The sequence below is a fragment of the Athene cunicularia genome, assembly GCF_003259725.1.
Source record: "Athene cunicularia isolate RWA chromosome 1 unlocalized genomic scaffold, athCun1 chr1_part1, whole genome shotgun sequence".
In the NCBI taxonomy this organism is placed as follows: Eukaryota; Metazoa; Chordata; class Aves; order Strigiformes; family Strigidae; genus Athene; species Athene cunicularia.
In genome coordinates this window covers 5,968,054-5,990,939 of record NW_020799091.1, presented here as the reverse complement: position 1 = coordinate 5,990,939, position 22,886 = coordinate 5,968,054, and the positions used below count along the sequence as shown (strand labels likewise).

Genomic DNA, 22,886 nt, shown 5'->3' with positions numbered 1-22,886 from the left:
GACTGCCAGCCAATTGGAGTGTAAAATGACCCTGCCAGTGAATAAAAGTCAACTGCTATTGTCTTTGCAAAAGTTACTCTCTCCCTCTCCTGCTGGATTTAGGAGGAACAAGAATTGTTGCTCCACTTATCATTTCTATTTGGTCTATTCAGCTCATAAAATTTCTGCTGCTCTACCAGTCTCTCTGGCAGTTGCCTTCACCCAAACTTTTCAGGTTCTCCAATGTCTGCCTTTCACAGTGCACCATTATGTGGAAATATATGAGGTAATTTTGAAAAACTGAGTTGCATTTCTGGAAGTTATATGGTCAAGTTTGCATGGTACTTCCTCATCTAATGTGTATATACTTCCTCCTGCATCGGACCGAGTTCAAATAGCAATGCTTAGCCCTGCACACAACATATCATGTGAGAATCAAGAAGACCAATATAGGTAAAAATAAAAGACCTGGAGAGTCACAAAGAATTTTTAGATATTCACCCTTGAATATATTAGGATATTTAATTGTTTGGTTTTGGTGTTGTTTTTTTTTTTTTTAATTCTCTGCTGTTTCTGTTGAGAAAAAATGTTTACGTTTTGGTACTATAGTATAGTTTTCTCTATTTTCCCTTCCCTATTTTCACTCCTCAACTTTTTGTCACTTTACTATACCATTAAAAATTCCTCTAATCCCTTACCACATCCATTAGATACCATAAGACTAAGATGATCTATAGACCCTTGGCCAAGCAACATGCATTCTTAACTTCCTTTTTTTATTGTTAATGTTTTCTTAGAATTCAAAATCACCTTCTTTGTTGCTCCTATGTGAATTCCCTGTACGCTAATCAAGCCTCCTAAAAAATAAACCTGTCTCTGACAGTGATTAAAGAGAAGTTTTCTTCTCAAAGAATCATATTAGATGAAAGAGAAAAGGGAAAATGCTCATTACACCACAGGCAGCACGTACAAAAGGAACCAGAGAATATAAATATAAAACAAACTTGAAAGATCCCCTATCAAAATAGAAATGACTGCACACAACTCTGTCACATGTTCCTTAAGAACAAAACAGTCTCAAACTTCTAGTCTAAACCAAAGTCTTCACAGCTGTACTGTCAGTTTGGAGGGATTCTACTTAGATATTTCAAAGATCACAGCTATGCCTACACTTTTTGTGATTACACTTCTGGTCATTTTGGCGAATAGTGGAGATGACAAGCCTTTATTTTGCTGTTTGTCTGTTGGTGTGTATCAGAAGCCTGGGCTTAGTTTCCCTGAAAATCCACCTGCCTTTGGAACAATTATAATAGAATCACGGAATGGTTTGGGTTGGAAGGGACCTTTAAAGGCCATCTAGTCCAACCCCGCCCTGCCATAGGCAGGGACACCTTCCACTAGGTCAGGTTCCCCAAAGCCCCATCCAACCTGGCCTTGAATGTTTCCAGGGATGAGACATCTGCAGCTTCTCTGGGTAACCTGTGCCAGTGTTTCACCACCCTCAGGGTAAATACTTTCTTCCTTATATCTAATCTAAATCTATACTCTGTTTAAAACTGTCCCTCTATCACTGCACTCACATAAAGTCTCCCAGAGCCTTCTCTTCTCCAGGCTGAACAACCCCAACTCTCAGCCTGTCCTCACAGGGGAGGTGCTCCAGCCCCCTGAGCATCTTTGTGGCCTCCTCTGGACCCACTCGAGCAGGTCTGTGTCCTTCTTCTGTTGGGGGCCCCAGAGATGGACACAGCACTGCAGGGGGGTCTCACAAGAGCAGAGCAGAGGAAAAGAATCCCCTCCCTCCACCTGCTGGCCACACTTCTGATGCAGCCCAGGACACATCTGGCCTTCTGGGCTGCGAGCGCACATCATTGAAGCCCATCCAGGAAAGACCCTACAATCACTGGATATCACCTCAAGAGAAGCCAAAATTGATGGAGGATCTGCTATTTTGTGATCTGTCCACACCTCATGAAATGCTATGTGTGAACCTGCACTAAGTGTTAATATGAGTTTGAATTTTCACCTCCTCTTTTAGACATGGTGATAAGGTGACTGGTTTTTATGTCCAAAGGCTCAAGGACTAGACTTGATCTGGGCCAATCCTGCCATAAGAAGGAGATGGATAGCACCACCGGGGTGGAGGTGGGACAGAGAGCCCTGGGGACATCTGTGTGGAGACAGGTTTGGTACTTCTGCAAGATGCCATTGTGACTGCTGGGACCCACCTCTGCCACTGTCCTGAGCAGCAGCTGCTGCATCTCACACGGTGGCTTGTGGCACCTGGCTGGCTTTCCCAAATCTCTGTGTATAGACAGAGATGAGCTGCCAGTTGGCTCCTGACAGCAGCAGAGCCTACTGGTGGAGACCTGCTTTGCTTCACCTAGAGCTGACAAAGGCATGGACAACTCATGAAGATAGAAAGTTCTTCTCGAGCAGCTTGAGATCACAGCATGAAGGCAGATAGATAAGCAGAGGACAGCCTGGAAGCTCTGAAAAACACCTATGCATCAAGAATTCAGATGTGGTAGGCAGCTTAAAAAGCACTATATGACTCAGTCTCTCCACATGAAGATGGAGATAATGCCTTCCAATTAAATGCCCATATCTCTAAGTCCACAGTCATATAAACAGTGATTTTTAAGTTAATGGGAATTTTGCAAAAAGTACTCATGTTGATAAGTGTTTACACATTTTAAAGTGCCACATTACCAGCATAATTTTACATTTTTAACTAGTGGAAAGCTCTCTGAATTATTTCTGTGAATAATTTTGATCTGTTAAATCATTTACAAAGTCACCAACTGCATATAACTTTTTAAAGTAACTTCTTTAGCCAGGTATAAATTTAAAATAAAAATGAGAGGAGAAAATTTACTTGAATTAAATATCAGCTTGAAGGAAAAAAACAAGCATATTACTGCCAGTCATCAATAGCTACAAAATAGCTCTGCTTTTCTGAAGATTCCTATTTATATCTTGTGTGAGAATCTTTAAGATTTTCTGTCACAATTTAAACAGAAATAAAGGACAGGTCCTGCCGACACAGTGAAAACATGCACACAGCACGTTCAGAATATATACACCTCACTTTAATGTAGACCCACTGATTTCTTCAAGTGATTTTAGTGTAATACACATGTACTTAAATGAACTTGAAAAGATCAGTTTGGCCACTACACAGCTAGAGCTCACTGAGGACTAAGCACTTCAGCGTTCACCCAGACTGCTGGGGCAGAAGGTGGCTTAGCCTAGGCTGAATCTTGTGTTACTGGACTGTTGCTAGCACGAAACTAGCTAGCTCAGTGATGACAATATGCACTGAGGTTTCATACATATATTTACTATATGCATTAAATAGAGGCATAAGCCTGGCCACACTCCTACACATGGCCACCAGCTCTGCACACATGTCTTTCCTGCTGTGTGCAGGTGAGACTCCCCCAGTAGGAAGCACAATAACTGGTAGTAATTTTCTAGTAATTTTCCAGTCTCCCCTTGAATCCATGTAAAATTCTACTTCCACGGTGAAAATTCCTCAGGCCTTCCACTTCTCCTGTGACAATCTCTCTTTTTTTGTTGTTTATTTTGAATCTTGCTTCTGATATCTTTATCAGCTGTCTCAAAATCTTTCAATGAGAGAAACAAGGAACAGTCATAGCCTATTCATCTCTGCGTCACTCATGATTTTAGAAAATGGTGCTGTATCCTCTCAACTGGACTCTTTTCCATAATGAAAAGGTGTATCCTAATAGATCTCAGTCATTTTATAACAATAGCTTTTAAATATTTGAGGATGGTTATTGCTTATCCCAACTTCTTCTGCTTAATTCTTTCAAACTTCACCATAGCTCATATACTCTAAAATCCTTAGTGTCCTTGGTCTTTTCCTCTAAAATCTCTCCACCCCTCTCAAAGTGTGTATCCAAGCCATGACATTGCCCAGCAGAATAAATCCTTCCATCTCTTGCTTACAGTAGCTCTCTAAATATAGCCCAAGTTTTTTATATTAGCTTTGCAATAGCCCCACATTTTTCACTGAGACTCACTCGGGATTCATTTCTACCCAACCCCATCCTTCTCTGCTGTCTGTCTAATCAATACACATTTGGTATTCATGCAACTGGACTTCACATTTGTATTTCATGCTATTGCTTTCAGGCCATTTATATATATTGAACTTTACACGTGCCATTCCTCTGACAAATTCCAGGGTGCTCAGGATATGGACGTCAATAAAAAGTACTTGGAAGCAATTCTTCTTGGGATTTAGACTAGCTGGAGAACAGTGTGTTACATCCCCAAAAAGAGTTTCAAAGGGGAAATGGAGTTTCAAGAAATGTGTCTCTAGTTACTTAGAAGATAAATACACTGCTTAGACCTCATTGCCTTTGGATCATAAGAAATTTAAATTCTGGTGATCATTAATGGTCCATGTAGGTGGGAAGTCAATAAGGACTATACCTGGCTGAAGGAAAATAAGGAGTCTATTTCTTTTAAGAGTCATGTGTGAAATGTTGTTATGATCTAAATAAAAGTTAGGAGACAGAAGAAATCACAAAATCAAAAAGAAATAAAAAAGCAAGTAAAAAATCATTATTATTACCTTGACCATTTCCTGAAAGTGTTTCATAAGGGCCTGGCATTGATTTTCAAATGCCATTCCCATAATTTGCTTTTATTGGAAAGCTAGTGCCTATACTACCATCTCTAGTACTGAGAAGTTCACACTGCTGCTGGCAGCTCCACAGAGGAACCACCGGAAACCAGCCTTCACTTCTTGTGTCATATGGTACTACTATTTAGAGAGGAATGATAAGCCTAAAGGAAAGGGACTTGATGAAAGCAGAAATAAAAATAAAACCGATGATGCATCGCAATTCATGAGAAGGTCCAGCTTTTTGGCACTTTGGAGAAATGAATTTTTCACAACATTACTAGCTTTTTGCAAGAAAGTCATTAAACAAAGCTAGAATTTCAGGCAGACAAAAATAAATAAATGAATAAATGGACAGAGCCTAAAACCAAATCCTCTTTTGTAAAGTCTTACATTTCTTTTTCCATCTTATTATCGTTAAGATTTACTATGGGTAAGTGTGCAGGCACCCTGGCTGAGTGATAACAGACACACATTTCGTGTCAGAGATGAACCCAGGCTGTTGCCACATGTGCTAGAAACACCAGGAGAACACCTTTGGTTTCCTCTGTGAGGATTTTCTTTTGCTCGGAAATTCTCCAATATATGAAGAAGGAAGGACTGATTTACCAGATGCCATATATTTGGGTGGTTTGGGGGTTTTTTTTACAATTTTTCTATATAGAAATGTATCCATTTTTCCCATTTCCCATTAAAAGTGAGTGTTTTCCAGCAGTTCTCAGCAGTCAGGAATACTGTCACTGATTTTCCTCAGATTTTCTTGACAGGAAACTCTGTGTTCATTTCTGGCAAATGCCACTGTTCTCACAGCTTTTAGCATTTAATGTCTTTTCAGCTATGAAATTATCATTCCATAAAATAAAATCCAAACCAAGAAAAACCCAAACCCCAAACTTCATTCACTCCAATGTCAGTAGAAAGCAAATAAGAGACGCAATTGTTGTCACAGCTAAATTCTACAGCGTTTTCCAACAAAATTCCCACAAAACTGTGGCAGAAATAGCCGTATGACAACATCTGCTTAGGCTCTCTGTTTGCTGGCTTTTCTACCCGCAGTGTGCTCAGAACGGGCCATGGACATTGGCCCTGGACACAGTAGGCACACAGGATCCTTTTACATGACCCTGACAGGTTAATCTGGGGAACAGATATTGCAGATCCCTCTGTTAAATGCGTCTATCCCACAACTGTGAAACAACCGTGGTTGACAAGTGAAAACCATCAATTTCTATCTTTTTCTTTTTGGAGAGGGGGCAGCCCTTGACTCCAAACCCCACGGAGAGGCCAACCAGCTGAGCTGCTAATAACGGCAAGGGACCATTGAAGAAAAATGCCTCTGAAAGACTTTCTCTCCTCTCAACTGTTCCTCTGTGTCTTGCTCCATAGCCTGATCAGTTTTTCACAGCGGGAAAAGAAAAGGTTACGCCATGAAAGCTGCGAGGGTGTTGCTTTTGTGTTTTTAACATTGTAGCACAGCCAACAGCTTGTCCCTGCCTCCATAGGCTGACGCCCAACATCACGGCTTTAAAAGCGAGACTGCAAAGCCTTGCGGGACACAAAAAATAGATGGGTAAGAAGAGAGTTTAATCCAGGGTTGCCTGGAAATCCTTAGTCCTCTCATTCATGGGAGTTTTGGGACAGGTGCTCTCGTGGCACAGGTGCTCCCGCGATGCTCGCAGTCCTTGCGTGACCCTCTGCTGCAGTGTGTTCAGGGAGAAGCACGGGCTGAAAACAAAGGTCCTGTTGTGCTCCTTCCCAGTGACCACTGACCACCGGCCCTTTACAGCACCCTTCTCTTTCTAAAATGCCTTTAAAAGTCGGGGCAGAGATTTTCCACCCTGCTGGCACTGCACAAGCGCTCTCTGTCCCCAGGTCTGTGAGAGTATTAGCAGGGTCTGTTACTGTTGGCCAAGGAAAATCAGTCCTGTAAATCAAAGTCATTAAAGAAAAGCTAGTTGCCTCCAGTTCTGTGTTGGTCAGGAACATCTCCTACCTCGGGGAGGAGGCAGGGGAAGAAAGACCTTTGTAAAATGAATGTTATACAGAGGGAATGTTTCCTCCAGAGCACCCATGGGAATAATAAGATGAAATAAAGCTAAACTGCGGAGAGTTATTGGAGTGCCCAGTTTGCAGTCCTCTAAAGATGACATTTTTAATGCCTCAGAGAAGAGAAGCTTAGTGGAAAATCAATGCATTTCTGAGGGAAAGAAGCCAATGCAGCTTAAACAGCTCCCGGTGGCAGCAGGCCTACAAGAGCCTGCAGAACCCTTCTGAGCTAATCCCACGGCTCTTTCCGGGGACCGAAGACCACCTCCTCACCACAGGGTGAAAAGTCTGCTGCCAGGCCCCAGAACAGCCTCAGGACCATCATGCTGCAGGCAGCTCCCATGTCATTCAGCAATGCGTCCACCGAGGTGATGCTAATGCAAAGGAACGTGCACAAGATCAGCTTTGGGTGTGGGAACAGGAGTCTCCCTGTCCTCCTGGTAACTAAATTAATGCCAGTCAGCCAGGAAAGAAGTGTAAGAGAGAAGAGGCCCAGGGCTGTTTGACTCTTGCCTGGCTGAGAGCTGTTGTGAGCCTGCTAGAGACACGGATGAAGAGGACCATAATTCTCCGGATGGCAGCATCCTTGGTGCTGCCCCGTCCAGGTGTGGGAATGAGCAGCTTTGTGGTGGTGGTGGTAGCTTACCTGGGGAGAGCTGCCCTCCTGCTTCTGCTCAGTCTGCAGTGCAGCTGACTTGTCTGGAGCAAGCTTCCAGGAAAAACAGAAAAAGCAGGCTGGGCAAAGTCTGCTTACAGGCTGTGCTGCAGCAGGAGCATCCATCTTAGATCCAGTGGAGGAGGAGAGCTTGGACAAGCTCCCTTTTTAAAGCAACAGTGCTCCTACTGAGCATGGCGAGGATGGGTAGTGCTACGCCACGACAGCGGTTGTGCCAGAGACGTGCAGAGCACTTTATAGGCATTAGCTAATTGATCTTTGCAAAACCTCTTTGAGCTAGGCAATTAAACATCATCTGTCCAGTTTTACAGGTGCAGAAACTGAGCTGGGCTAATATAACCTTGTGCAGAGGTAGCCCATGATTTTAGGGTGCCTGAGCCAAAAGGCTTTTGGTCTGATTTTGTAGGTGCAGTACATCTGTAGGTCTGACTGATAGCGCAGAGCATCTGTAACTCTGCTCGTAACCAAGAGTTCACAGCTGTTGTTAAAAGTCAACCCCAGGGCTATTTCAAGTTGGAAATTCCAAAAAGGAGGCACCCCAAATGATTAAGTCTTCAGGATAATGCTGGCTTTTGTGTCTAAAGGTATCTGAGAAGAAAAGTCTAGAGTCAGATTTAAATAGATTTTGTCTTTCTGCTTCCTCTTGATGCATTTAGACAGGGCCCTTCCCTGTGGCCTCCCTATGGATTCCTGCAGACCTGTTGGCAGAGAGTTGGTGTTTGACAATGAAAATAAAACTTTCTTGTCCAGCAATTTCTTAGTCTGCATGAATGGAAGGACTACAAGATGGGACACCCTGGTTGGATCCACCACCACCACTCTACAAAAACTGCCATCGGGGAAACAGGACAGTTGTCCTGAGACTGCCATTCATCCTTCATGGCCACTGGCCACACTAACTCTGCATTGGCCTTACGAAGTGGAGAAAACAGTCAACACAAGTAGGAAAGAGGAACAGAGGACACATGTGGGAGATGCTGCATGTCCGGGAGCTGACATTAACACAGCGGTATATGAAGCTTGTTTAGTTAACTCTTTATTACCCTCAGGGCATATTTTTGTTATATGGCAGACTTAATAAACAACGCTTCTATGTCTAAGTGCACTTGACCAAACAGCTATAAAAGAGACCTCAGAGATTGCCTCTCTCCCGACTTGCTAATGCTGTAACAGTAGTCTACCAAGGCCCAGATTTTTAATGTTAGATGCAGTCTGGTACCTCGTGGGATTTTCACTTGTAGGCTGAACAAGTTTGGAATTAAAATTAAAAAACAGGGCAACTAAGAACACCCACTAGTGCCTACTTGTGATTGTAGGTACATAAATAGCTTAAAAAATCTCAGGTTTATTTCATGTAGAGCTCTGAACTGGAGAATTCACTTCCCTGACAGCTATAAGACAACAGCTGAAGCTCCTGCTGTTCTTCAAACTGTGCTTCAAGGCACATCCATGTATTCATGCAGCCTTTTTCTCCTCCAAACTTTCCAGATGTGTGAGAACTATAAGCTGAGTATTCTCCAAAGGGACAGGCCTGAAGTAATTCAAAGTCCTGCGTTAGGCACTCTGTCAATGCTGTAAACATTGCTATTTAATTGATGTACTGGTTTTATTATACATGCCCTAAGGGAGTGTGCTGACCAGAGCCTCTTATAAATTGAATAAATAAACAAATAAATAAGCAAGCATCGTCGCCTCGACCAGCTCACTGTGTGACAGAAAAGTCTGTGTGCTTTAATGTGCTTTCTACACAACAATCTTGCTGGCTGGAATGATTTATTTGATCTTCATTAACCCTGTCAGGCTCTTCCAGCTCCTTCCTCCACTTCAACAGAGAATGCTCTCTCCCTTTCTGGATTTCTAAGGTAATTTTTTTTTTTTTAAATGTCATTTTTAAAGCTTTTTTATAAAGTGAAAACTGCCTATTTTTCTTTCCTTCATCTGGAAAATGGGTGAAGAATTTTGTCATTTTCTGTTAAAAGGGGTGAAGTTGTATCCTTCTCCCATTCCTTCCCTTCCCTTCCTTGCCCATCTACCCCACTTCACATCTCTGCAAAGCCATGATCTCTCACCTGATTCTTACTTGCGTATTGTCTGGACCAGAATACCTCTCAAATGTTTCTTTTACTAAAAACCTCAGGAAATACAGCTGTACCAGTCAGAGTCAGGACTACAGTGCAAACAAAACTGTGCCGGTTGGGGAGATAAGCTACCTAAGCCCAAGTACAGAAAGCAGCACAGACATGGGAACCATCACCCAGTGAGGTCTGGCCACCCAAATCCTCGCACTACTGCTTGAGGGTTTCACAGCCTATGCTCATGTCTGGGCTGCCTCAGCAGAAGCACTGTTGGTGCTGGCAGGCTTGTACACATCTGCAAGAACTGCAGCCACACACTGACTGCAGTCAGACCTTCATGCTCATCAATGTTATGTATGTGAGCAATTTTACAGCTGTGAGTCATCATCTTGCCTACATTCATATGTTCCTTTCCACTCTGGAAGGAAAGTGCTTTCATTCACGAGAAGGAAAAATAGGTTTCAGGCAGCAGTATCATGATACAATCACATCCTTTTCAGTGTTCAGCTCCTTGTTGTGAAATTTGATTCCTCTAAGGCATGACTATAGCTTAGAGTGTGGCAAAGTGAGTTAAGATGGAAAACAGGTTGTGCCAACTATGCCTCCACGAATGTCCAAATCATTTTCCCTAACTGTAGACTTTACTCACAGAGCTGCTTAAAATTTGCAGGACAGTTCTCATAGATTATCTTTACGCTTGAGTGAAATAGATAAGTATCGTCAGATGATCTTTAGTATAGAGCTTAAGGAGACTCAAGAAATGAAGATGGACCGGATACTGAACAGAGTCCACTTGTGCACCCTGGTTGTCCCAGAGCTCCATACCCTTTCCCCCTTAACCATATTGCAAAATTGTACTGGGGCAGTGGAGGTACCATAGCCAGGCTTTTCTGTACCTGAAACAAAAAGAAAACAATGTACCCTATTTCTCCCAAATATGTGACACCTCTGTTGCACTTGGGATAGATATTGGCCAAACCAAATTGAGATAAATTCAAAATCAGGAAAAGTGTTAGAGAAGGGATGTTTCCTTGAATCTGGACATATTCCTAAATTTGTTTCTTGATAGGAAAATCAGATGGGATTCCTACTTCTCTCCCATGAGAAAGTGGTAATGTTTGACCTTAACAAATGATTAACTGTTAAATGACTTTCAAGGAGACTTTCCTAGGATAACATACTTTAGCATCCACTTATCACTTCATGGTGGAGATTAGGGTTAATTCTAAAGAATATCGTTACTTAGAAGTCTCAACTACAATTTTTTCCAGTTCAGTAAATTATTCCTTTATAGAAATATTGTGAGAATTTAATGTTCTTTTTTCTTCTTTCTAATGCGTTGTTATGGCATAAGAGACTATGAAAGTCATTTAATGAATGACTGTAAATGAAACACTCTACAATTTAGAAAGGATTCACCAAAAGAACTGATAGACTTGGGGTCACCCAGCAGGTTCTTAAGACGTTTGTGAATTGTAGGCATGATGATCACCACATTGCTGCTACCAGGTATTGACCTAGACACTGGTTCTAGGAAGAAATTAAGGAATCCAGATTAAATCTTAAATAACTAAATCAAGGTGAGACTTGGTGTCTGGTCAATGGAGGAGATTGTGGCTAAGTTTATGATTCCTAAGCATACTCTAGACCCTTCCAAAAAGAAAATATGTCCAACTGCATCCTGCATCCACTCAGGCTAAGAAATGCATCATACCTCATACTGAAACTGTTCAGGGCTCTTCCCCTACAACTCAAACAAGTCACATCCACACTACACAGCACTTGATCTTGGGTTTTTCATGACACTGGAAATCTGTGTAACATTCCAGTGACATCTGTGTCTGAGGATACAAACTATTCTGTGCTGGAGGACTTTATAGTGTCCTAACTGTGCACTTTCTTCTCTAGCGCTTCTAGGGTGGTGTCCCATCAGGGACCTGCTCCAACATGCTTGGTTGGCTTCAAAAGCCAGTCAAAGAGTGAATTAAAATTTATGCAATGTGTACAGCCAGAGAACCAGGACCCTCAAATGACCTGGGAAGCTAAAGGTGTGCACAGTGAGACTAACAATAGGTTTTTCTAAAAAATGGGTCCTGGTACTAAGCAGAAAACGTATTCAGGTCCCAGGGAGCCAGCTGAGAGGTGGCACCCAGGATCTCCAGATTTGTAGAATGGTGCTTCTCACTCATCTACTGCTCAAAAGGACATAGCTCTACTCTTGCTCTGGGACATTCAAACACCATCTTCAGCACCACTGCTGACCACTTTCCTGTAGTTCGACAAAGAATACCCTGTTGTGACTGTTTCAACATTTAAGTCTGCAAACACTCAATGTTCAGATTGATTGCCATATTACCTTAATTTAACAATTGATTTTGCCTCAAATGAATTGTGGTAACAGTCCACATGTTTACCCTTAATCTATGGCAAACTTCTCTTTTACTGGAAATGAAATTAAATTGCATTACCTCATATTTACCGCACGACAAGAGCACAGGCACAGACAATCACATGCTCAACAGACACGTGACATCATATTAACCTGTGGTAACTTGACCTTGAGTTCAGATCCTTCCATATATGTAGATGAATGTGCAGGACTGTGGTCTTTAGCTTTTGTTATTACCTCTACTTCTGTTTCAACATTATTGTTTTAAAGATCTCTGTCCTCTGATAAATATCTCTTTTAGGTTATTTCTGCCACTCCTAACATATGAATTTTCCTACATTTTTCAAAGGTGAATGTCAGCGTACATCCAGCCTATGTTTCTACTCTTAACCATATTATTTCTGTCTGTTATTTATCAATTGCTACGAATGTGTATACTAATGTATGAGAGATGACAATACCTCCCCAAAGGCGTAGTAATCAAAGTTAGACCAATGAAAATTGTTACAGAAATAGTTCTGGAGAGGTGAAAAATAGATATATCTATATTTATATATATAACTTAAAAATTAAATAACTAATCTGAAGGTATTATTGAAAATTACAGTGTTTAAAGAAACAGTTTCATTCAGCTGTGAATATATATAACAGCTTGTTTTACTCTGGATGGTTAACAGAAATGCTGCAATTTTGTTCTTTTAATATAAAACCACTTCTCTGAATAAAATCAAGTTCCAGTCACAACCAATAATTATATCTCTTTTGCTAAGAATATGTAATGGTGGTGTCTGTTTTAGTCTATTGCATTTTCAGCCATAGGAAGGAGCTAAAGTTACATAAATTTCCTGGACAAGTACTTAGACAGCTGTTTACCTGGAAATCATGCTTGCTTCTGGTGTCAACGTGACACACAATTTATTTTATAGTTGTGGCAGAGAGTTCATAAAGAAATTGTTGAACTATTAGCACACAATTTATATGGTTGCATATGTACCTTAAAAGAAGATGCTTTTATATGCTTTGAAGAATACTGCTAGTGATAAAACCAATATGTGGCTTCAGCTTTATTCCCCTCATTGCATCTTTATGTGTAACAACAGATTTAAACAATTTAGCACATGAAAATAGATGTCAACAAAAAGCACGTATGCAGCCTCTCAGAGTTTAAGGATGCTCACGCGGTCAAAACCCTCCATCAGTGTACCAGGGAAAGCTACTCAGCTTCAAGAGGAAATATCTGTGTTAATATTCCACCTAGCAATGCCAGACTGAAGGTACTGTCTAGCTTTAAAGGGTGCTATTCTATAAATTGGAGTAGTCAGGCTGAGCCAGGCACGTGCTGGAAAGCAGGCAAGAGTCAGAAGGTGGGAAACTGCCTTACAACCAAGGGCTGAATCACAAAGGCACAGCTGAGCCTCCCTCTAACATCCACATGGGATTTCTGGCTACTGGCAAAAGCAGCTTTCCTAGATTGAACTGATCACCCTGAAGATTCCCCGCCACTTCATGTCCCATATTTGGTTAACAATCTGGGAGGGCCTTATGCCTGTAAACCTGATCTGCCTTTAAATTAAGAGAACTATTTGCAGGGCTTCTGTAACTGCAGGTGACGTTGCAGCCGTGTGAATGTAGGTTGACATCCTGAGGGTCTGTCAACTGTTCTCTCCTGCCACCTGTACCCTTCCCTCCATGTCCCAAGCAGTCTGCTCTTCCCTCCCTGCTGGCACATCCCATCTCTGCCAGAATATCATGAAGCTTGTGTCACATCTTGGCACCAGAACATAAAGATGAGAAGCTGAACAGGATTCGGTAGCTGTGGGAGAATTATATCCACTACTGTGGTTGCTGATCCATTATGAATATCACAGCCAGAAACACCCATCTGGAGTCTCCTACCAACTGTTCTTGGGCAGACTTTGATGCAGTGATATCAACCAGTTGAAATTTGACCCTATGGAGGAGTTTAAGCAGGAGTGGAAAGTACCCATAATCTGTTCCTCTTATTTGAGACATCAGGGTGACTGCAGGTCATATATTAAAGTATTTCTCTGAAATTATGTAGGTTAGAAACACCCTGCAACCAAAAGAGGGTTAATTTTAGCTTCCACTATGTGTTCTAAAGAAAGATAAACTGAAAAATATCCCAAGACTAAGAAATTGTAAATTGTAGGCATGATGATCACCACATTGCTGCTACCAGGTATTGACCTAGACACTGGTTCTAGGATGAAATTAAAGAATCCAGATTAAATCTTAAATAATTAAATCAAGGTGAGACTTGGTGTCTGGTCAATGGAGAAGATTGTGGCTAAGTTTATGATTCCTAGGCATACTCTAGACCCTTCCAAAAAGGGAATATTCTTACGAACAGACCTCAGACCTTTCCTGATATTAGATGTTCCTGTAGAAGTTTCTTACAGCTATCTTACACAATGGAATATATTGCCATTTTTCAGTGCAGACACATTTCTCATACCATGAGAAAATCTGACAGTTCTAAAAATGTTTCATTTTTTGCAGGAAGGAAGACGGAGGACCAGGGTGTTTTTACTAGGAGCAGGGAATGTTCTATGCCATGCATTATTTAATGTGAAGAAATTTAGATCACAGGATCACAGGATAATTCATGTTGGAAGGGACCTCAGGCGATCTCTGGTCCAAACTCCCACTCAGAGCAGGATCAGCTATGAAGTCAGCTGAGGATACTCAGGGGTTTATCCAGCTAAATCTTGAAAAATCCCAAGGATAGAGACTTCAGAGCCTCTCTGGGAAACCTGGCCCATTGCTTGGTTGTTCCAGTGGTGAAAGTTTCTCCTTATATCCATTCTGAACCTATCTCATTGCAATATATGCCAATTACCTCTTGTACTTACACCATGTGCCACTGTGAAAAGCCTGGCTCCATCTCCTTGAGGACCAGCTTGTAGTCATTTGGGTCTGCGGTTAGGCCCTTGAAGCCATCCCTTCAAACACTGAACAAGCCTGGGTCTTTCAGTATCTCCTCAAAAGGAAAATCCTCCAACTCTGACTGTCTTGGTGGTCATCTGCTAAACTGGCTTGAATATATCAACATCTTCCTTGTTCTGTAAGGTGTATGGGGTCTAACAAGCTTTGAGAAGAGGGAGATAATCACTTCCCTGGCAAGCCTGTCTCTAGTCCTGTTCATATGTGTTGAATTTCATTAGGTTTCTGTTGGGCTCATCCTCCAGATCATCCAGGTCCCTGTGGATGGCAGCCCTGCCCTTGAGCACATCAGTTTTTTCCCCCCACGGTGGTGACTCCTGACTTGATGAACATGTGCTCCTCATTTGCAATTTGTTGACAAAGATCAAGTGATAAAGAGGACAGGTCCCAGCACAGACTCCTGTGAGTACATTTGTCACCAGTCTCAATGTAGAGAGTGACCCACTAACCACTACCCTCTAAGTCTGATCGCTCAACCAGTTTGTTACTCACCTAGTTGTCCAGTCATCCAAACGATAACATCCCAACCTGGATACTAGAGGAGGCATGTCAAAAGTCTTGAATGGAATCCAGGATGGATTTGTAGACATCAGAAAGATCATAGAAAGTGGCCCTGATCACATGCTCTCCTTAAACAAACTCTCCTACTGTTATTGTAGCATAAAGATCTCCCAGGGAGAGAAAAGATGAAAGAAGAGGAAAATGAGAAAACCAACTGACTGGGGCATGGTGAAGGCACAAATGAGAAATGAAAAATGGTACAAGTGCCACAGAATCAAATATATGATGCTAGGGGACCAGAGGGGCAACCTGAGCAGAGCAGCTGCAACAGCACTCTGCTCACTCGAGGTACCCAGTGAGCCAGCGGACATCATTCCCTGGTGCTCTGCCCACAGGTGAGAGGATGAGGGGAAGAAAACACCCTCCATACAGTCTCCATCACCAAGTTCCCTCTTCCAGATAGTGTATATGCCCAAGGCTGGGGGAAGTTGCTGAGTATGTCCAATGTGTGCTTGGGGCTGTGATGAGGAAGGACTTGACATCCAGAGACAAGATACGGGACAAAGGAGGCATAACGGCCCAGTGCTCAGCAGGGCTGTTACACTTTTTAAAACTAAAAACCTACAACTTTTAAAAATCAGGTATTTAAGATTTTAAGGTGAATATATTTTTATTTTTAAATATAAAAACATTTAAATTATGACTTGTGACAACTTATGCTGAGCCTAGATTTACTCAAATCACTGCAACCAATTAAAGAAATAGCAAAGTGTATTGCACCAGTGATTCATCTCCAGATTCTAAGGAGTTAAGGAGTACTACCTTTTTCCATAATGACATAGCTGAAACTGAGAAATTGCTCCTTTTATGACAGTGTAAACTTCATAAATATGTCGCATTATCCTGTATTGTAGATTTTACAAAAGACTGAATGCAAATATTTACATTTTCCAAAGGCCAGTACTTTCTGCTTTTGTTGTGTAAATAAGCATTTGCCTTCATTTCTTTTAGAATCTATTTATTATCAGATGCAGTGGGAATATTTTCCTCCTGTGAATTAATCCACTGAAATCTGAGAAAATGATTCAGAAATGAATTAGCAGACATGCTGTTCTCCTCTTCCAATTTTTAAATAAGTGCCAGATAGGAGAATATGAGATCCACAATAACAAAAATTTAAAGAACACATGGCCAGTTTTTTTAAGTACCTAAATATGTGAGACTGAAAAATATCTACCAAGACTAGGCTCCTAATTCTGATTTAGTTCAGATATATTTATGTTATTGAGAATGAAGGGCCTGGTTGCTTATTGGTTTTGAAAGTCCCACTGATTAACTGTTTGCTCTGTTAGACATCAACGTATCGGATTTTCAATCCTCCACTTTCTAATTAACTTAGCAACCATTTAAATCCAAATGCAATGTAAAAATCCAAAAAATAAGACAGACAATGTATCTTATAAATGATATAATTTATTCACTGAATGTAGGTATCACATGCCCTTCTAAGCTCATTCTTCTCACTAGGAAATAGGGAGAGTCAAGTTTTGTGTGAAAACTGGATCTGTCCGCACATCACTACATTTAAGTCATTGGACCAGTCATTGAGGAAGATTTTTTAGGACATAAAATGCAATCAAAATTTAAAAATCACAAATTAACTGAAGATTTCCTGCTTCTGATTTAATTCATGATAATAACCAGTGATTTAATTCACTTTCATTTAAATCAATCTATGTTCCCTCTGGTTCTCTATTTATCTATTTCACATTTAAAAAATGGGTAATATTAGGATGCGTTTCTTCCATTAGCCAGTATGCTTTATTAGAAAGAATGATGTCTTTTACAGCTAAAGTGGAATTTGCTCTTCTCCACAGTCCCTTGTGGATTCCTCCTGCAACAGTCAGCCAGAAACACAAGTTTTTTTGTGATGTGGACATTTGTCCACTAGATGCTGCACTAAGCCCACCTACTTATTTCATACTGCTGCTCTGCCTTACACAGAGACTCGCATTTCTGTGAGTAATTCCTTCATGTATCCAAGCTACCTTGGCAAGACATGGGGCGCATAAGCCTGTGGAGACAAGGTGCCTCCATTCAATCTCCCAGCTTGATTTTGTCATTGCTCTTGGACTGGGTGCTGGTGAAAAAACCTTTTCTGTGACTTGACAAAGTAATACACAGACAGGTTAGTGATTATGATTTAAGCTCCCATATACACCTATATCTCAGAAATATTCACTCAGTCATACTGAATGAGGTTTAATGCCTCTTTCTCCAGGTTTTTTTTCCTCTTCACAGGGGGAATGCACATCTCCTGGGTACTGGAGCATGCTCTAGTAACAGCATTGTACAATAAACAGGAGTTGCAGACTTTGTTGTCTGCTCCAGGGGTTACAGAAGAAATACAGTTCGCTTGCAGAGGGGAGAGCCTAGGCACTGCAGGAATGGGAAACTTCAGATACGTTCCCTCAGAATTTTCTATTGCTCAGCTCAAACAGCAGAAGACAGCCTGTTGTGACTTTCTATCATCTAATTCTTCCCACTCAAAGAAACCCAGCCAGCCCAAACAGCTATTCCAGGAGGGAAGATGACACTAGGGTGGAAGAGATGGTAAAGCAACACTAAGGTCCTCTCACAAAACCCACCCATGTTATGGACAAAACCAGGGGTCTCTGCAGCTTTTCCATGTGTCCAGGGTCAGGGAGCCATGGAGGTGGTTTGACAATTCAGTTTTACACTCAGTTGCTTAAAATCTACTGCATGTTTAATCTCACCCAAATGTATTTTAAGCCATTTCCCCAGGAGGTGATTTATAATTCAAACAAATATTTCCTAAGTGACATAGAATAAATAGTTCTTTCCCCAGACTTTTATTCTATATAACTTTTTTCTTTATACAACTGCCATAGAATCCCATGCACTCTTGTACCTCCCATATTGTTTTCTGAAACCCTTGAGGAGATATGTTCCCTCCTCAGCTATATTTCAGCCCATGTGTCCTTATTGGGGCAGATCAAACTATCATAAGAAGCTTAAATTTCATTATCCTTCACTATACCTTTTGAATATCTCTTACATGTGTGCTCTGGTGATGGAACTTTAAAATCTCGGTAATACAAAAAAAATTAATTTTATTCTCCTTTAGCTTAAATGATGTCTGTCAAGAACAAATATTGTGATTTCTATTTATCATCCTATAATTGTGCTGTACAACTTGGTTCAGTCAATACTAAAATGAAACTGGTTTTGCTAAATGTTATGCAAAACCATTGGAATTTTCTAACAGAACAATATGCCAGTGCTTGAACTTCAGCCTTCCCCTTCCAAAACATGTCATCCTTTATTTTGGAGCTAGTTATTTCATTAAAATTCACAAGCAAGAAATAGATAGAGTATGGGTTGACTTCCCAAACTGTGCTTGCCTTCTTGATGGAGAATGGGAGCAAAAGGGAGCGAAGGCACTTGACTGTAGGCCACCGTGACACAGGATCAAGACAATATTCACAAAATGTAAGATGGCGACTGCTCTTTGTGAGACCAAGAACTCCTGCCCACCAACGAGTTTCTCATGTGACATTTAGCTTCTGATCTGGGAAAGAAAAATAAAAGCTAGAACATGATCTGAGAAACCTCTGAATACTGCTCCTTCCCTAGCTACTTGTCCCCTGCATCTGAGTGGGGAAACAGCCAACACTGGCTGCTTCTCTACCATCAAATAACTTAATCCTTGCTGGTCTCAGGCTGTGATTCTATAAGTTTCTAAATATGTTCTCACACAGCATTTTTTTGGGAAAAAAAAAAAAAAAAGAAACAAAATTTGTTCTCCTTCAGCTGAAATTTGAGTTCTATCTGGGGACAGCCCAGACCAAGCGCCCAGAATTATGCCATCAGGATGTGTCCTCAAACTCATCCCGTGTGCCAGAACACACCACACACTGACTCAAATTTCTGCTGAAATATCAAACTGCTGGACTGCAACACTGCCTCCTCTGGAATTTTGTACTGAAAAACTTGTAAAAAATGGTGAAGTTGTTCTAGGTCCACAGAGAAAATACATCAGGTCCAGCAAATCCCGGGGTGTGCAGTGTGGGTATGACATGCCTGCTCTTGAGGAGTCAAGCACTATGTATTACCAAGCCTGGGAGCCAAGCATCCCCTCTGGGAAGGTTTTCTTTATGGTGGAGGCATAGCCAGCACAGTTAATATCATGCTATCCAAGGACTTCCCTACCAAAATAATTATAACTATATACTGTCATGGTAGAAAAAGGCAGTAATGAGAAAACCTATCCTGGTCCCACTGTATACAGTGGTCAAATTGGCACTAAATGTCCCTGGAGTAGATACGTAATTCTCCTTCAATCATTAGTAACAGGGCTGGCCCCAAATTATCCCTAAAAGGAACTCCAAATTCTAATTACGTTGTTGCTATTATTGCATTATGTATTCCGAATTTACAGTTTCAAGTACATTTAACTACATGGAAACATTAGATAAAAGTTCTGATTTCAAACCGAGTCACACAATAAATAAATAAAAAAAAATAATTGACACTGTTTTCAAAGTTTGCAGGAAAACTCCCCACACGTTTCTGAAATTCCTTTCACTTTTGACTTTTCAGGCCAAATTAATCTGCCAAGGCAAAGTTTTATGTTCAATACCAGAAGGAATGATTAGACGACTCAGACTGAGCTCTGTAACACAAGACATTAATTTTCCTCCATTTACCTTGAGCCCAGTAATTTGAGCTAAACTACATAATTTCAACCCATGAAAAACTAAATTATTAAGTGCCATAGGGCACGGAATAGAAAAGAACAAGGTGTTACCTTGGGCTTCAACAATAACAGGGAATTGATTAGGTGAGAAATGATCCATGCTCCAAGCTGTAACAAAAACTAAAAGAAATCACAAGGTTTCTTCTAATCTGACTTGTGGAAAATTCATCCTTGTCCCCATGTCTCAGGATAAATTTAATCCTCACCAGCTGGCTAAGATGTACCAGCCAAGCACTAAAAGCAGTGGATTCTCAATACCCCCTCAAAGCTCTGGCCTACTCAGTCTGGCATGTCTTCTCCAGTTGCATCCAACGTGGATGTTTTAAGGGAAGGGGAAAGAATATTCATTTCCGAGCATACATATTCAACTTGGATCATGGAGGAAAATAATCCTTCCTGAAACGTGGGATCAACTAGATATTCTTAAAATATGAGGTTTAAGGACAGAACAGGTACTGTCCTGGATCACAGAGCCACCTAATCTACTCGTTCTGACAATAGCTAGTACTGAATATTTGGCAAGGATTTTGCAAAATATATATATATATATATATATATATATATATATAATCTTTCTTTTAGGAAAACTGTCCCAGTTCACAGCAATTAATATTTTCTTGAATTAGCTACAGTATTCACACCGTTGTGTTTAATATCCATTGGTAGGTTTATCCTCCATAAATGCATAATATTTGTAATTATTCATTTATGCAGCATAATTATGCACTCTGTCAGAAAGCACAGATTCTTAGCTTTAAATCTGGTACTTAATGTTTTCATGAGGTACATGTTAAAGTTTGTAACGTGAAAAAAAAACCAAACGACCTGATTAGTTTCCATGTTTTCCTAGATCCTTCAGTACTATATATATCCATACATATTATATATACATATATATATATGAAGAGCTAATTATAGCTATTGACTATAAGTCATTAAGACAATGATGTAAATCATTATCTTCATGTTGACCGAGAAGCATTAGAAGCGTGTTGAAAGCAATTCTGATCTTACTGTGTTCTGGCTACAACCCCTAAAATCAGTAAATGGAAGGTGTCTTTTCATTGATAGCAAGGTCAGAAGGAGCAAGGCAGCCAGACCCCTGCAAGTGCAGGGCTCAGGATGTCTCCCAGAAGCCATATTTAAGGCAGATCCTTAAAGGAGGTTATCTAATCTCACTTTAAGAACTGGTAAGGTGCTCTAATGCATACCCTCACCGTTAAGTGGTGCTGTCTTATCTGATTTCTGCTTTCAGCTCAGTGGGTAGCTTTAAATCTCTCCTAGTGAGATGGAAAACTCCTTTATATTTTCTCTTGATGCAGGAATCCAAGCCCAGTAATCAAACCACCTCCATCCTTTCAGCAAATGGAACAGATTGCAGTCCTTCAACCTGTTTTGGGAAGGATTATTTTTTCATCTTCTTTGTCATGCTCTTCACTGCTTCCACATCTGTCATAAAACAGTGCTTTAGACAAAATCCTGGTAAGTATCTTATCAGTGCTATATAAAATGTTAGACCACATTTCTATTTCTTGCTAATTTTTATTTTTATTCATCCAAGGGTCACACCGCATTTGCTAGTCACAGTATTTCACTCAGAACAGCATTTTGGAAAAATTGCTTAGTGTTGAGTCCTTCTCTGAGACTCGTATCTGTATATCCAAACTAGGATTTTTCCTTGTTGTTGCAGTTACCAGCATGTAAAATTCACATTCATCTATACACAATTTGCCTCTCATTGATCCTAACCTCAGCAGTCATAGATATTTTGTTGCTGTCTTTAGCTTCCTTTTACAATAATTTTGTATCTTCTGCAGATTTCTTGTCTTCTTTTCCACACTTTCTGTATCACTTTTGTTTTACTGCTGCTTTGCAATCCCCTTTAGTCTATTTTGGTTGTTTGGCTGATTTTTTTTTTTTTTTTTCATCAAGGAAACCTTTTTCACCATGTTTTCCGAGACATAACTTTCACGTTCAACACTTCCAAGTTATGCTAAAACTTGCCATTTCAAGGATATTATTTTTTTCACAGACATGCCAGGAGCTATTTTAATCTTTGAAAAATAATGCATTAAAAATAATTATTGGTTGAAGTTACATTCTGTTTGTATAAATATAGCCAGACCATGATTACTACTACCAAGGAAATTACTAATTTTTGATTCAGCAATTAACTATCTGTGTGTCACACAAACATCCCTTGTTGAGTTACTGGGAAGCTAACTGAACATATTTGGAAGCTGTGGGGGCCATCACTTTCTGCAGTATAGCCAGAAATTATGCAGCTAGAATTTATGCAGGCATTGTGCTGGACTAAAATGCCATGTAACAATGCCTCCTAATTTCCACAAAACACTAATGCCAAATTCTGCAGTTTCTTCTAATTTCTGAGGAAGTTCTAGTTGATTGCAATGTCGTTCCCAAACACAGGAAAATCAAGAAGGAAAAATAATAAATCTAAAAATACTAAAAACACTAGGCATGTTAGAGAATCCAATATATATTTCCCACATAATATTTATGATTGTGCAAAAAGCTACCTCATCAGTATCTATTCTTTTAACATTTTTGGACTTGCTATGCCAGAGCCATAGAGGAGCAGTGCCTGGTGTTCACTAAGGCAGAAAACTGCCATTGTCCCTTCATAATCAAGGTGTCAGAGGCACAGAGGGTCCCTTTGTCTGCTTAATTCTGCAGGAGGAGATGAGACCATTTTTAAAGCCTATTCATTGGTTTAAGGACAGGCCATATAAAATGGGAAAAGGGAGGGGAGGAGGGGCGGGGAGGGGAGAGGAGAGGAGAGGAGAGGAGAGGAGAGGAGA

General features: G+C 40.6%; 1 protein-coding gene across 16 annotated transcripts in view; it reads right to left on the bottom strand.

Annotated features, from left to right (window-relative positions):
• The window catches only part of DLG2 (discs large MAGUK scaffold protein 2), a 1,035,190-nt gene that overhangs the window by 663,966 nt on the left and 348,338 nt on the right, over nt 1-22,886 (bottom strand). The window contains exon 1 of one of the 16 annotated variants that reach the window (XM_026841920.1): nt 7,326-7,432. The exons of the other annotated variants lie outside the window; for them this stretch is intronic. The gene's annotated coding sequence lies outside the window, so the exon portion shown is untranslated. Of the gene's footprint in view, nt 1-7,325; nt 7,433-22,886 lie in introns of those variants that run through there. 16 annotated transcript variants of the gene reach the window in all.